Raw genomic sequence first — 15,087 nt, 5'->3', positions numbered from 1 at the left:
CATTATTTATAATACTGCAAGCTGAAGTCAAGTGGCCATTTGTAAAGGAGTAGACAAGTAAAATGTGCCTATTTTACATGATGTAATATTACAAGTCATGTAAAACAAAACAACCTGTGTGTAAATATGCTAAAATTAAAAAACATTGTTGATTTTAAAAGGTCATGTTTAGACTGTACATATAACATAAAAACTTAGGTCAAATTGTATGTGTGTATTTGAGACAGAGAGAGATCAATTTATGGATGCCAAAGTAAAAATATGAATTGGGAGAAAATTTACCAAATTTATATAACCTTTTTCTCTATTTCTGACTTCCAACATCTAGCACAGACACTGGCACTCAAGAAGTAGTCAAAACATGTTGGTGGAACATGTGGGTTTTTTTTAAAGGTACAACAGTAAGAAGCTTTCCTAAACACACAGGTTTGTTGAGAAGGCTAAAGACACATGTGTGCGTGCACACACACACAAAAGGTTTACAATTGTGAGTACGCAAAAGAGTTCATTCTTGTATTATTATTTATTAATTATTGTATTATTTTCCACTGAACACAGGTAAACTTACTTTTGCATCACCCTGTATACTCTGAGGAGAATAAGATATTGTCAAAATGATTATCAACTAAATGCACTTTCAAAACTGCTTTTGTTAGTCTTGTGCTTATGAAGAAAATATTTGACCCACTCTGTTGCAGATTGCTCATACCCATCAATATTTTTTTCTCATACATTTTCAAAAAGTACTTTCCTTATTCCACATGTATTCCCAAAGTCCATGCCAAGAGGCCGGCCTTAAATCTGGAGGTGAGCCCTGCAGCACAGAAGATCAGGAATTAAAACACAGCCCGTGCTCAGGCTTGTGATAACTGATTGTGGTCCTCAGCCAGACCCAAGGCCATTTCAAGGCATGCGAAAAGCACCGCTTTCTTGGCACACACAGATGAGTGGGGCAATCCTGTTTGATCATCCACACTGGTTAACTAGCGCCCAGGAAGGGAGTGGGGAAGGGGGAGAAAAGACACTTTAAAACTTGGCTAGGTCAAACATCCTGACCATAATTCATATTCATGAAATCATAATTCATGATTTCAATTCATATTTAGTAACTTGTGGAAAAAAGCAAGAGCTTGACATGGTGAAAGGACTCCACTGCAGAGAACTGTGGCCAAAGAGCAGATGCCACGGCTGCACACAGCCTGAAGTCATTCGCCAGTCAGGTAGTGAACTCGGTACTTACGGTTTCTAACATTGAGAGGCTAGAGTTAGGAGGGATTAGAGTTATGAGGAATCAATGTTTTTTCAAGGGCAAATCACAATGCTTCTTTTTCTTTGGTAAAAATGGCCTTTTAAACTAGAGATCATTAGTTGGAAAAAAGAATGCTACAGAACCGCATGAAATAGGTTTTTGATATGTCAAGTGAAAATAAAAAACCAACTCAGGATGTGTATACTAATACTGCATGAAAAATAAACCAAATGATCAAATAATTCTCTAGGATATAAAAATAGAAGCATACACTTCAGTTTAGCCTATGTCCAAATTATTGTAAATACTAAACAGGATGTGAATTAACCTAATTAATTTGTATATTATTATTTATGCTACCAAGAAGAAAGAAGAGAATTTTTATCAATTGTCCTGTTTGTAATGCACCTTACACATTTTATATCATTGAATACTTGCAATACCCAGGTATAGTAGTTATGGATTGTGATCAATAAAGAGACTGGGGTTCTGAAAGAGTAAGTAAGTCATTTGCCCAAGATCCGGGCCTGGGTGTTGTCTGTATTGGCTTCTGAATGTGAAGGCTGATGCCCATTCACAATTGGTGACTTACGCTGCCTGACACTGGGAATCAGCAGCTCCCTCCCTTGGTCTCCATGGTATTTTCTACAGTCTCTCAGAACTCATCCCCTGCACTGTATTTTTTCTCTGCCATTGTATTGTGAGCTCCTTCAAACACAGGAGTTGTTGCATCTTAGCTGAGTGCCTGGCACACAGCAGGCACTCTTACTGAGTCATTCCTATGTTGACACTGCTGTAAAGACTAACATGTATTTAATTGGGAGCCCCTTTTCTCATTAGTGATGACTGAGGCATCAAAATATTGTGGGTTGAACTTAAAAAGAAATATTTTTTAATTGTATTAGAGGTTACACTTTGGTCCAAGTTGGCTGTTTTTGAAATTCTAATGAGCCTCTAAAGACTACAATATCCTTTGTTAACAATAAGGCACTGGGGTGTGAATAAACATGTCAACATGATATGTATCTACTAATTGGATGATTTTAATAAAGATCACAGATTATAATTTTACTGACATTCAGAGTAACCTCCTGAACCTTGAAACAAAATAATGTGATTAAAAAAAAAACAACTAACCTCTCAGATTTCCACTAAATATATACAAATGCTTTCCAAAAAGTCAAGTTCTTTAAGTGAGATATTTACAGTTATATTTGACAGACAGAATATAATTTATTTTACCATATTTAATAAAAGTTTAGCTAGGATAGGAAAGAAAAATTCTGGGAAACACAAAATAAACTACAAAAAAGAAGCAAACAATTATTTTGTGTTTCTGGAAAGAATTTTTCTCATTTCCATCTTTAAATAACTATCTTAAAAGCACAATTTATAAAAGGATAAATATAAAGGACTATTGTAAGATTCGTGTATTTTTACAAATCTGTGCAAGCCTGGATACTATAGAGACTGGAAAACATTTTATATGGCTTCACGTCTCAAGGGAAATTTATTCTCTTTTAAGACAAGACATAATGAATACTTTCCTACCTCTGTAAAGATACATCAACATGAACATTGTTTTACAGCTGCTTAGCTTTCCATGGTATTCTTAACTGATATAATCAGTTTTCTAGTATGGACATTTAGATTATTTTCTTTTTCTTTTTTTCTGCAATATCCTTACATATTTACCTTTGTGCACTTTTCTATTGCCTTTACTAGGCAAAACTCCAAAAATCAAATTACTAAGTCCTTTTAGTAATGCATGAGTCCTTTTTTCTACACATTCAACACTAGCTATTATCATTCTTCCTTGTTTTGACTATGTCAGTAGGAAAAAAAAATACCCTCCTCCTGTTCTGTTAGATTAAAATTTTTCTTTTCATAGTTTATTGCCCATTGGTATTTACTTTTTAATAAATTCCCTATTTGGGTCCTATGTTTATTTTTTATAAATAAATTGGTCTTATCATTGATTTTTTTACTTATTAATTTTAAATTGCTCCTCATATATTAAGGATATTAACCTTTGGTCTATCATATGTTGTAAACATTTCGCCCTGTCATTTACCTTTTGGCCTTATGCTGTTCGTTGTTACACAAAACCTTTTGGTCTTTCATATTCAAATCTTTCATCTTTCCCTTTATAATTTTCACCTATGGGATATGTTATGCTTCCAAATACTTTTGGATTATTATCATCTCAAATTACATAGGTATTCATCCATATTTTCTTCCAGTTATGTTGTGTTTGCTTTTTTACAGTTTTATTTTCAAACTCTACTCCTTTCCGGCTGTGTAACCGGGGCCAGTTTTTGGTGTCTCCGCTGGTAAAGCAGGGCAGCAGCTGCTCCCTACTGGGCGCTGCGTGACTGACGACTACAGCAGCACGGGCACAGCCTCTGCCTAGTGCCTGGCCGCTGTAAGTCAGGGGTATACTTTAGTTAGATCTAATACTAAATCACCCTTTAAATCTTTAATCTACTATAATTCATTTTGGTGTAGAAAAGGAGGTGATCATTTCCTTTTCCTGAAAAAAGTTCCTCCGGCTTTGCAACAATTCTGTGAGGCAATCCAATTTCAAAGAGAAGAGACACCTGTTCTTAGAAAAAAGCTTTAAGGCAATCATTGCTATTTCGCTAGATCCCCTAGAGGGCCCGCTTTTAAAATTCCACTGAGAAAGAGAGGGTGTGCGTGTGAGTTGGGTATACACGTGAGGGTTATGTGTCTGTTACGGGTATGTGTGCTTTGGGTCACGATGAGGACAGGAAGAAGAACAGTATCATTATTTGGGCCAGGATATGCCAATCCATGTTGTCCAGTGCAGGAAAAATATTTACCATTCTTTTGTAACATGAAGATATTTTCAGAAAGGTATGGGGGGAAACAACGTAAAATCATACTAATGAAACTGTAAATAGGGTAGAGGGATTGAGCAAAGAAGGAAAAAGGACTCGTGGACATGGACAACAGTTTGGTGATTGCTGGGGGGAAGGGGGTGCAAGGGGACTAAATGGTAAAAGAAAAAATACGATAAAGATTAAATTTTTTTAAAAAAGAAACATATTCATAAAATTCCCTTAATTTTCTATTCTGGTGCCATTTTAGCTCTGTTAATCCCTAGCTGGGGTTATACTTAGTCAATTTTTTTTTTTTTGTTTTGAGGACTTTTAGGGCACTGTAGACTCTTTTTTAAAGAAATCCTCACTTGAGGATATGTCGTTGATTTTAGAAAGAGAAGGGAGGGCAGAGGGGGGGGTGGTGGGCATCGATGTAAGAGAGAGACAAGCATCCGTTGCCTCCTGTACACGTCCTGACCAGGGACCAAGTCCACAACCCTTTGGTTCAGAGGATAACACTCCAACCAGCCGAGCCACCCAGCCAGGGCCCCTGTAGACTCTATACAGCCTCTATGTTGTCTTCAACACGACCAGCTTCCCATGACCCTTACCGAATCTATTAAGGAGAGTTTGCTTCATCTGAAAGACTGAGGTTTTTTGCTTTGTTCATTTTTATTTTTTAAACACAGCAGTTCCTTTTTCATCATAGGAAAAAAACTTGCCAACTGCTTTAAGAAGCTAAGTTCACACACACACAAAAGGAGCTATTTATGCTGGGTGGTGGGAATCAAGGAATCCATAAAAGATGCACTATCCCCACCCTAAATGTTTCCTGTCTACAGTTCACACTCACACAGCTATTTGTCTAGGGGAACGTGCACCAGCCCATAAGGGAAAGTTCGGAAGTCCTGTGGAAAGCAAGGAGATCTAAGAGTTATTGTTTCTATCCCAGATAAGCCAAATAAAGCCACAACACTGTTAAATCCAAGAACCTTGTGGCTTTTCAGCAGGATTGATGCCAGAGAGAAGGTGGCCACTCTGTAGATGTCAGCTCCACGTGCCTGATGCAGGGAGTCCACAGGGGAAACCTGACCTCGCTTGTTAGTAACCATGACCAAGGTGCCAATTTCTTCTGTGGAGTTTATGATTAGACATCCTGTAAGATGTGTGGACAAGTCAGAAAGCACAGTCATGCCCAAGGCAACGCATAACACAATGTCAGAACAGTAGAGAGGGTTCCTGTATGGAATTTCTGCAAGCAAAGTCATAGACCGATCCACCCAGCCCTGAGTCACGTATGATACAGATCTTTGAAGAGCTAACACTCTTGAGTCTCCACACTTGTGCATAATCAGTCCCTACTGGGTATAGCAGCAACGGACTCAAAGCTCCTAGGCACGTGCTTTGGGAGCCCAGTAACCAAGGTTATATTCTCTCTACAGCAGGGCCCTGACAGCAAAGCACAGGAACTAGGGATGGAAGGGAAAATGCGCCTCTCATTCACATGCCTAACATCTGAGTACTGAAGAGGCACGAGGGTGAAACATCACAATGGGCTGTGTGCTAGGAAATGGGAGAACAAAATGGGTGGGCATACCCTCTCCCATTTGCAATTTGTGTTAAACAAGGCAGCCTCACACAGATCACAGTCAAATGAAACACCACGTATGGGAATACAAGGCCGGACATAACATATACACAGAATATTTCTCATTTGCCTAAAGTAGCTACATGAAAGAGCATGCAAGGTTTTAACATGATCAATCATTTTATCAGTTTAAACACTGTCTGGTTCTCATAGGAGTTAGCGTGGAAAAAAATGGTTAGGGTCATTACTTGTGATTCGGAATTCCCAGGCCGGTTCATTTGTGAGGATGTTTTTCTACTTCTGAACAGGGCTGACAGCCACAGCGATTTTGATGAGTCTGAACTTGGCAGGTGGCCCAGCTCCAAATCACAGCACCTGGACAGTGCAAGCGCAGGCAGGTTCTTCACACATGCCTGCGGGGATGAGGAATGAGCCTAACTTGGACGAGGTTTCAGTAAATCCCTGTCTCAAATAGTACAACTCTCAGAAATTGTCGCAAGTAGTGACTCTAAACCTGGTTTAAGTTAAATGACAAAAAACGACAGAGTTCAGGTAAAGGAACTAAGGTTGAACTTGGTGACACGAGGTTTAAACTTTAATCAACTAGAGTAGTCTGCCATTAAGGGGACCTGGTAAAAGGATCTTGAGAAACTGGGCCACGAGGGTAACAGTTCCATGGTGGCATCCAACAGTGATCAGCACTGCAGTCCTTGGGAGTCCTGTGGCCTCGCGTGGGTGACTCACCCGGACGGATGTTTCCACCCCAGTGACAGTGCTGGGACTAATCGTGAGCTGGCAGTGACACTTGGCTCCTTTTTTGTTGCCAGATAAAGTGGCTGACTCGCTGAGGGGAGGGTCAGGCTTTGGTGCTCAGGATGAAAGAAAAAAAAATAAGCCACCTTACCTGTGAGGATTGTCTAATAGAAAGATTTTGGAGTTATTCAGGAGGGTATTTTCACACACAACAACTGCAGAAACAGCAACCTTCCTTCATCTCTACCTGCTCAAAAGTGTTTTACATGGTCTGATGTATCAGCAGGCTTAACTCAACATCTCCTTTGGACTGAGGGGTGCGCAATATTTACAGCACTTGAGGGGAGGCTGAAACAAAGCCCAACCCAAATACAGGCACTCAGGACTCTCAGAGAACTCCTGACAGGAGGGAGAATGCCATTAGTACCACTCCTGGCGGGGGTCCAAGGCACAGCACTCGAATCTGATTTCCTGAACACAGCCTCTCTTGGGATGAGAGAGAAGAGGAGAGCTTAGAATTGCAGAAGTCTTCACACATCATTGTCATTGACCAAAATCCTGCTTGCCACTGCTCTCAGCTCGCTCACAGGTAGCAGGGGCTCTAAACCTCAGTTTCCTCATCTATAAAATGAAAACAATAAAGTTTCTACCTGATTAGGTGTTTTGACAGTAAAACAACCTGCTGCAGGTGAAAGTATGTACACCGTGCCGAGAGCCTAGTGCCTGGAACTATAGTACCTGATGTTGTTATTATCCGAGCCTATAAATACACTTAAGTTAAACGATGTCTCTGGGTGCCAATAAAGAGTCTAAGGAAAAGACGTGGACAAAGAAAGGTAGTGTGGAAGAGGGTGGCTGTGGGGACGGAAAGGGGGCCACATACTATACCTGACAGGCCCAGGGGAAGCCTATATAATGGGCCCGACAAACTCAGAGACTGAGAGTAACCACACAGATTGTCTGATCACAAACATTCCTCACGAAAAGCGAGTTGGGGCAGGTAGTAACATTATAGGCCTGTAGCTTCCTTGACAAAGGTTGGTCTTTACCCTTTGCATGTAGATAACATACCTCTGAAATGTCAGAGTGATCCCCTTTTTCTGGACCCTTCATGGTACAACCTGGCATCAGAGCCAGGAGACCACAGAACCACTCACTGTGATCTCACTCCCCTCATATCACCTGCAAGTGCTGTACACGAAAATCAGTACCAAGCCGGTGCCCACCAATGTAAAAGAAGAATGTGTTTCTCCATTTTGCCTTTTTATGCCATCCCAGAGATTTCCCTGCTTTGCTTTCTCCAGGCTCCCTATGCTACCACCAATGGATTCCATGTAACCTCCCTCCTGTCTCCTTCTTTGATTCTAATGTACAAAATAAGCTGCAAAACGGCCGTTCTTGGGAGCACTGTCATGCATTCACTGAAATACTGTTTCTCAGAAATTGTTGTCGGTTTGGCTCAAATAAACTCACGCATACTCTCTACAGATCTGGGCATTTCTTACGTCAACAGGTGGGATTAAAAAACAGAAGCGCACACACACACTCTTTTTAATAATTTAACAATATCAACTTAGCTCATTCGTTTCAGAGAAATTTTCTTTTTTCTTTAAATATGTACTTATTTATTAGAAAGAGGAGAAGGGAGGGAGAAAGAGAGGGAGAGAAACATTGATGTGAGAGAGAAACATCAATCGGTTGCCTCTCATACACACCCCTGAATGGGGGACCAATCCCACAACCTAAGCTTGTGTGCCCTGACTGGGAATCGAACCAGCGACCTTTTGCACTGCAGGACAATGTCCGATCCAGCCTCATTGGTCAGGGCCAGAGAAATTTTTCTTAGCTGACCTACACTTATTCGATTCTCCAATTAACCGGCATTCTCTCTTCCATACATAAAATACAGCGTTGCATGCCCAGTGCACGCGGCACCACCAGCTGCGAGACTGCTCTCTGGACTCCACCAGCCGAGTTATATTCTTACAAAGGGTCAGACGTGTTTGCTTCTAAATTGGTCCATGTTGGTTGGACTTCTCTGTAATTATATAACTGAACTAACAAATGCAAAAAGAAAACTAAGTTGAATGCTTAGCAACAACCTGATAAAGGCCAGTCACCACAAGAATTGTCAAATTAGGTGTGGGCGAGACAACTTATAAAAGACTATATAAAAGAAAAATCCAGAAGGACTTTGCGGTCACACTGTTTCATGAATGTCTTTTAAGATGGCATGCACCATTTATAATGAATCTCTGCTTTGACAAAGTTTTCCAATAGTCAGCCACTACAGCTTCTCCTAACTACATTTTTGATAACAGCTAATGTTACTGAGTATTCATTCTGCATAGCACCTATTGAGTCCTTCATATATACTTTAGTATTATAAAATAACCAATGCAGTGCGTTAAACAACTATTTTGGACTCTGCTGAAACTATCAGTTCTATTTTGGCTACTGTCAGCTTTCGAATGTAAACTTTGATGCACTGTTAAACAATGTGACAGAGAAATCATTTCTACCTCCCAGCGCATAAAATCTGCAGCCCTGGGCACAGAATCAACTGTGGCTGCTCTCCCCACAGCAACAGCCAGGCTGGGACACACTCAGTTGTCCCCTCACAGCATAAAGCAACGCTAGCAGAAGTGCAACCTTTCTCCTGAATTGCAGGGTATTAACCATGACCGAAAACACGTGGCTTCAGCAAATTTGAGCAACATGCCATATGGTGAGAATTGTTATATAATTTCTAAGTCAATAGTTTAGAATCTCTCAGGCCAGGAAACGTTCAGGCCCGGATTGATCCCAGATATGCTACCACAAGACTGATTTTTATTTTTGGTATGAAGGTTTATAGAAAACTATGTTTATGAAAAATATTCCCCTACAAGAAAGAAAAATTAAAAGCAAGGTTACTGGACATCACTGCTATGCACCAACCTGATAGATTTTAACCAGTGAGAAATCGTTGACTGATTGCTGAGAAGGCCTTCATTCCAATCAGCAGTGATTTAAACATTTACAAAGACCTATTATCCGTCATGACGCTCTCGAGTTTATCAGTCGTCACTGAAATATAACTTTACAATCCTAAATGTGTATCCACATATATGTGGGGTTGCAGGGGAAGATGTGGGCTTGTGCAGAAACGCCATGCTTTGGGAGCCTCACTCTGCAGGTTACTTGTTTTTTTCTTAGCTCTGACACAAGGATTTTTGCTTTAAAGACTCAGAATTATGTGCCAGACAAGCATTATTATGACTACCTAACCAAAAGGTAAAACAAGAAGAGATAATATAGTTAAAATGTAAAACGTCTCAAAGCACGATAAAATGCCATTCAAACGGCTTAACAAACAAGCCTTTGATTTGCCTCTGAAAAGTCCATCTCAACAGCTGTGTGGCCGGCATAAAATGTCTAATTCATGTTTAATCAGAGAGCTGGGGGAGATCTGAAATCAGTCTAGGGCAGCGATTTTCAACTGGTGTGCTGCAAAAGGCACTATGGTGCGCTGCCAGATTTTTCAAAACACGCAACACCTGACTATTTAGTCAGGGGCACTGACCTCTGTTCCCTTAGACTGTCAAATAAAAAAATGACACCGGCCAACACAACAATAGCTGTTCAGTGTAAATGAATCAAAATTATACCTATTTTTTGTCAGATCGGAAAAAACTACATTTGGTGGGATGCCACAGAATTTTATGATTAGTTTACGTGTGCCATGAGATGAAAAGGGTTGAAACAGCTAGCTAATAGTAGGAAATATGGCTAATGTCTCCTAAACCAGGTCTTGCAAACACTAGTACAATGTATTTTCTTTCCAAAGAACTGATGCTACTACCCTTACTCCTGCTACAATGTAACAATTATAAAGATGATAAATATTATGTGAGCTTTTCCTATGTGCCAAGTACTGGCTTAAGTACTTCACACGAACGGGTCATTTAGTCCTTGAATCAGAAATATTATCTTTTTAAAAACAGATTTTATTTATTTATTTTTAGAAAGAGGGGCAGGGAGGGAGAAAAAGAGGGGGAGAAATACTGGTGTGGAAGAGAAACATCAACTGGCTGCCTTTTGCACACCCCCAACTGGGGACCTAGCCCGAAACCCAGGCCGAGTCCTGTCCTGTAATCGAACCAGCGACCTTTCATGTTGTGGGATGATGTCCAACTCACTGAGCCACACCAGTCAGGGCCAGAACTATTACTCTCTTTATTTAACATATAGGAAAGAGAAGCAAGGTGAGATTAGTAACTCACCCAACCTTACACGGATAGAAGGTGGTGAGGTCAGAATTTGAACTCAGACAGTCTGACTCAGAAGCCCACAGCCTTCCACTACTCCAACCAACCCACTGCAATGCTGTTATACACTATTGAACTACGTATTTCTAAATCAGAAAGTCTGAAAGTAATTGTGAGTTTAACATTTTTCATTTTTATGAAATTTAGAGTCCTGTTTCTCTTCACTCCTTCAATCCATGCACTTATCTTTCTCACTCCCCTGTTCACTCTGCCCCCTCCACCCCCAAGTTTTGAGAGCTGCCTTAAGAGCTCCCATTCAGTATCAATGATGCCATTATTCTTTGAGCCTGAAAAATAGGTTGACTTCAAAAAATATGTGCTTCCCCTTTTCCATTTCCTCTAATTCCCATCAGAGAATGAATGCTTCTATTTTAATGTTTCTATGCACAATTAAGAAGGAATTGCTTTTTTTTTTAAATAAAGAGAAAGGAAATCAAATTACCTATTAACAAATCTACGAGTAACATACTAGACAGAGTATTTACAAAGAATGCAAACAAATCTGAGAGAATAATAAGCAAGATTTTACTTTTTGCTAAGGCAGTCACAGTATTTGTATAATAATGGGGATATCTAAAGAATAAGACATTTGGTAAGTAGACATTGCTCTATTAGGCAAGAGAATCCTATTTCAGAGCTAACTGGAAGGTGGTATTTGATATACTCATACAAACTAAAATTTAGTAAATTTTAGGCTATCAGTATATTTACAAATCAGTTTTATCTTTTTAAATATTTCTGAACATACTGTTTTTACTGAAGGGGTACAGAAATCTTGAGTTTCACACTTGAATTTTACCATCTATACTTAATAAAGCTATTTTTAGTAAAAACATTAGTTTGGCCTACATTGAAGGACATGAGTGATACACTGCAGCAGGTTAGAATGGTTTCTAGGGGCAACGACGAGGGTGTGATGCTAGGATATATGGAAAAGAAAGAAAATCTTCCTTAGGCATTATTTTAACCACATCACTCCAACAGACCCCCCCTTTTTTCTCTTTACCATATCAATCTAAATTTCTTAGGGTAGCTTTTAAATTTTCTTATTATCTAGCTTCACTCAATATGTACAACTGGGTCTCCCACTGCTTCCCCCAAGAGGCACTAGTCTTCCAGACTAGTCACACTCTCTCCCACTTCTGCATCTTCACATATGGATAAGACAGATGTATTGTTTACAGGCACCGCCTACTGATTTAACTCTTGCAACAGCATATGAGGTAGGTACTATCATTTCCACATTTATCATTTTACAGAAAAGAAACTGTATCTCAGAGAGGTTAAATTGTCAAAGAGAACCAAAGCAGGTGTCTTGAGATTTAAACCAATTTAAATATTATTGGTGGAAATATTACTGTATGGAAAATCTGAGATTTTCTTGCCTATGTTCTCCTCTAGGACTTTTATGGTGTTGTGACTTATATTTAAGTCTTTTATCCACCTTGAGCTTATTTTTGTGTATGGTGTAAGTTGGTAGTAGAGTTTCATTTTTTTGCTTGTCCAGATCTCCTAACACCATTTGTTGAAGAGGCTATTTTTACTCTATTTTATGCTTCTGTCCTCTTCGTTGAATATTAATTGACCACAGAGACTTGGGTTTATTTCTGGGCTCTCTATTCTCTTCCACTGATCTATGTGTCTGTTCCTATGCCAGTACCAAACTGTTTTGATTACTGTGGCCTTGTAATATAGTTTGATATCAAGTATTGTGATCCCTCCTACTTTGTTCTTCTTTCTCAAAATTGCTGCAGCTATTCAGGGTTGTTTATAGTTCCATATAAATTTTTGAAATGTTTGTTCTATATCTGTGAAATATGTCATTGGTACCTTAATAGGGATTGTGTTGAATCTATAAATTGCTTTGGGTAGTATGGACATTTTGATGATGTTAATTCTTCCAATCCACGAGCATGGTACATGCTTCCATTTGTTTGTGTCTTCCTTAATTTCTTTCTTCAGTGTTGTGTAGTTTTCTGAGTATAGGTCTTTTACCTCCTTGGTTAGGTTTATTCCTAGGTTTCTTGTCTTTCTTTATCTTTCTTGTTGCTATATCAAATGGGATTTTTTTCCTGATTTTTTTCTGATATTTCATTGTTGGTATACAAAAATGTCTTTGATATCAGAATATTGACTTTGTATCCTGCTGCTTTGCCAAATTCACTTATGAGGTAGAGCAGTTTTTTTGGTGCAGTCTATAGGTTTTTCTATGTACACAATCATGTCATCTGCAAACAGTGACAGTTTTGCTTCCTCCTTTCCGATTTGGATGCCTTTTACTTCTTTTTCTTGTCTGATCACTGTGGCTAGAACTTCTAATACTATGTTGAACAGAAGTTAAAACCCAGGTTTCACTTCTGAGTCCATATGCTTTCCTTCATGCTGCTTCCTCTTATCTGTACCGCCCCTTTGGTTAAACCTATGCTAAACTTCTATGTCCAGTTTCAGTCCCCCCTCCTCTATGATGCCTTCCCAGGCAACTGCAGTCTTTCCAGATCTTGCTTTTCCAGGGTTTTTCCATAGCAGTTTTAACCTGTAAAATTTAGAGTTTAACTAAATATTACCTGAAATGTTTACTGTTGTTATGAATTCTTTTGCTTTCCAACTTAGTTTTTAATTTCTCAAAGGCTTCCTGGGCTGCACACATAGTGAAGGATTCATGAACACATAAGAAACTATTCTGGCTTCCTGGATTCTATAAGAAGAACAAACAATAACACTGGACTGGGGCCCAGAATGGGTGGTGGGGAGTAATGGAGTAGAGGGTGAGGAAGGTAGACTGAGGTTATATAATAAAGGACCTTAAATGTCATCTAAGAAGTATAGATTATGTGATGAGCAGTCCTTGAAAGTATTTGAGAAGTGAATGAGAAAAATTCTAATTCCAAAAGACATGTCTGGCTATATCCTGAATCACATCGGTTGAACAGGGTGAGGGATTGGGCTTTGTACAGCTATGGTATTGGTCCTCATTTGTTTCTGTTACAGTAGGAAATGTTATACTTTTGTTGTTTATTTTAATCCACAAGGACACACCCAGCCAAAATACACACAGTGCTAACAATCAAGGTAGACTGTTCCCGACTCTGTAGTATGTATGTATGTATTAATTATTAATTTATTTTATTGAATTTATTGGCGTGACATTGGTTAGTAAAATTACATAGGTTTCAGGGATACAGACTCTGTAGAATTTGTTATCTGAAGTCCCAAAGGACCAATAAAAAGACAAAACATTAAGAACTATTACTCACATTAATAAAATACACTGCTGAAGTCACGAAACTGATGCTTGGGAAGAAAGACTAATTTACCCAATGTGACCAACTAAAGGAATTTTCCTAGTTCAAACCACTAACTTTTGAAAAATATACATCAAATAATTTCTCAGCAAATCTGCTCTACCTGGAAAGGAAAAGGCTGTCAATAAAATCCCCTACAAGCAAGTAACTTTCTTTTGCTTTCTAATCTTTTAAGACCTACATCCTCTCCATCATTTCCCCACTGTTTTTTTTTTTTTTAAGTAAATGGGAAAGTGATTCAGCTGATACTCTTGTAAGAAGAAATAAGGAAAAAACACTCATTAAGACTATACATCCAAGAAAATGGGGACACAGTCAGAAGGGAAGGAATCAAAGATTCCCTCCACTTAAACAAATGCTTTGCTCGTAAGCTAAAGCAATTGCAATGAACTCCTAGGAAAGGCTAAGATTCACCTAGGATCACAAATAATAATAAAATTAGCAGTCATTTGTGTCTGACAGAATAGGGGATAAAATGCCTCAAGAATGAAACAGCAGCAAAATGTGGGGCAAGCAGGCAATGTTTCCCTGAGGAAAGTGTGTTTTAGTTATATCACCGATGACTGCTTTAGAATCCTCAGGACATAAAGGGGGTGCTGGAAACCAATAGCACCTGTGCTCTACTTATGAAAATGGAGCCATGCATTCCCTGAAAGTTAATGACAAGGAAAGGCATGGTACACTAAATCTCCTCTTATGCGACAATCACAACAGCTACCATTTATAAGTTGAGATGGTTCCCCATTATCTCTAATCCTTGGAGCATGTCTGGAGATACTAATATACCCTTTATAGGTAAAGAACCTAAAGCTTAATGAGGTTGGGGCAGGGGGAGGAACCTGTCCATGACTTCTCAGTACCTAGTGGCTGAGTCGAATCCTAAAATCACATTTTACTAACTTTTAAGCACATGCACTAGATTCGAAAGAATGAGTGTGAATTTTATGGGGAAAACAGAATGCCAGAATAATTAAAGAAAGTAGATGTAATGGAAGAAGAGGCCAGAGGCCCAACCATCAACTGCAGAAAGAGAGCCAACTTA

The 15,087-nt window shown here is 39.1% G+C and overlaps 1 protein-coding gene across 1 annotated transcript in view; it reads right to left on the bottom strand.

Annotated features, from left to right (window-relative positions):
• The window catches only part of KIF13A (kinesin family member 13A), a 203,432-nt gene that overhangs the window by 78,767 nt on the left and 109,578 nt on the right, over window positions 1-15,087 (bottom strand). The window lies entirely within an intron of this gene.

Source organism: Desmodus rotundus, chromosome 3, assembly GCF_022682495.2.
Source record: "Desmodus rotundus isolate HL8 chromosome 3, HLdesRot8A.1, whole genome shotgun sequence".
Classification (NCBI taxonomy): Eukaryota; Metazoa; Chordata; class Mammalia; order Chiroptera; family Phyllostomidae; genus Desmodus; species Desmodus rotundus.
This window is presented reverse-complemented; position numbering and strand designations above follow the sequence as displayed.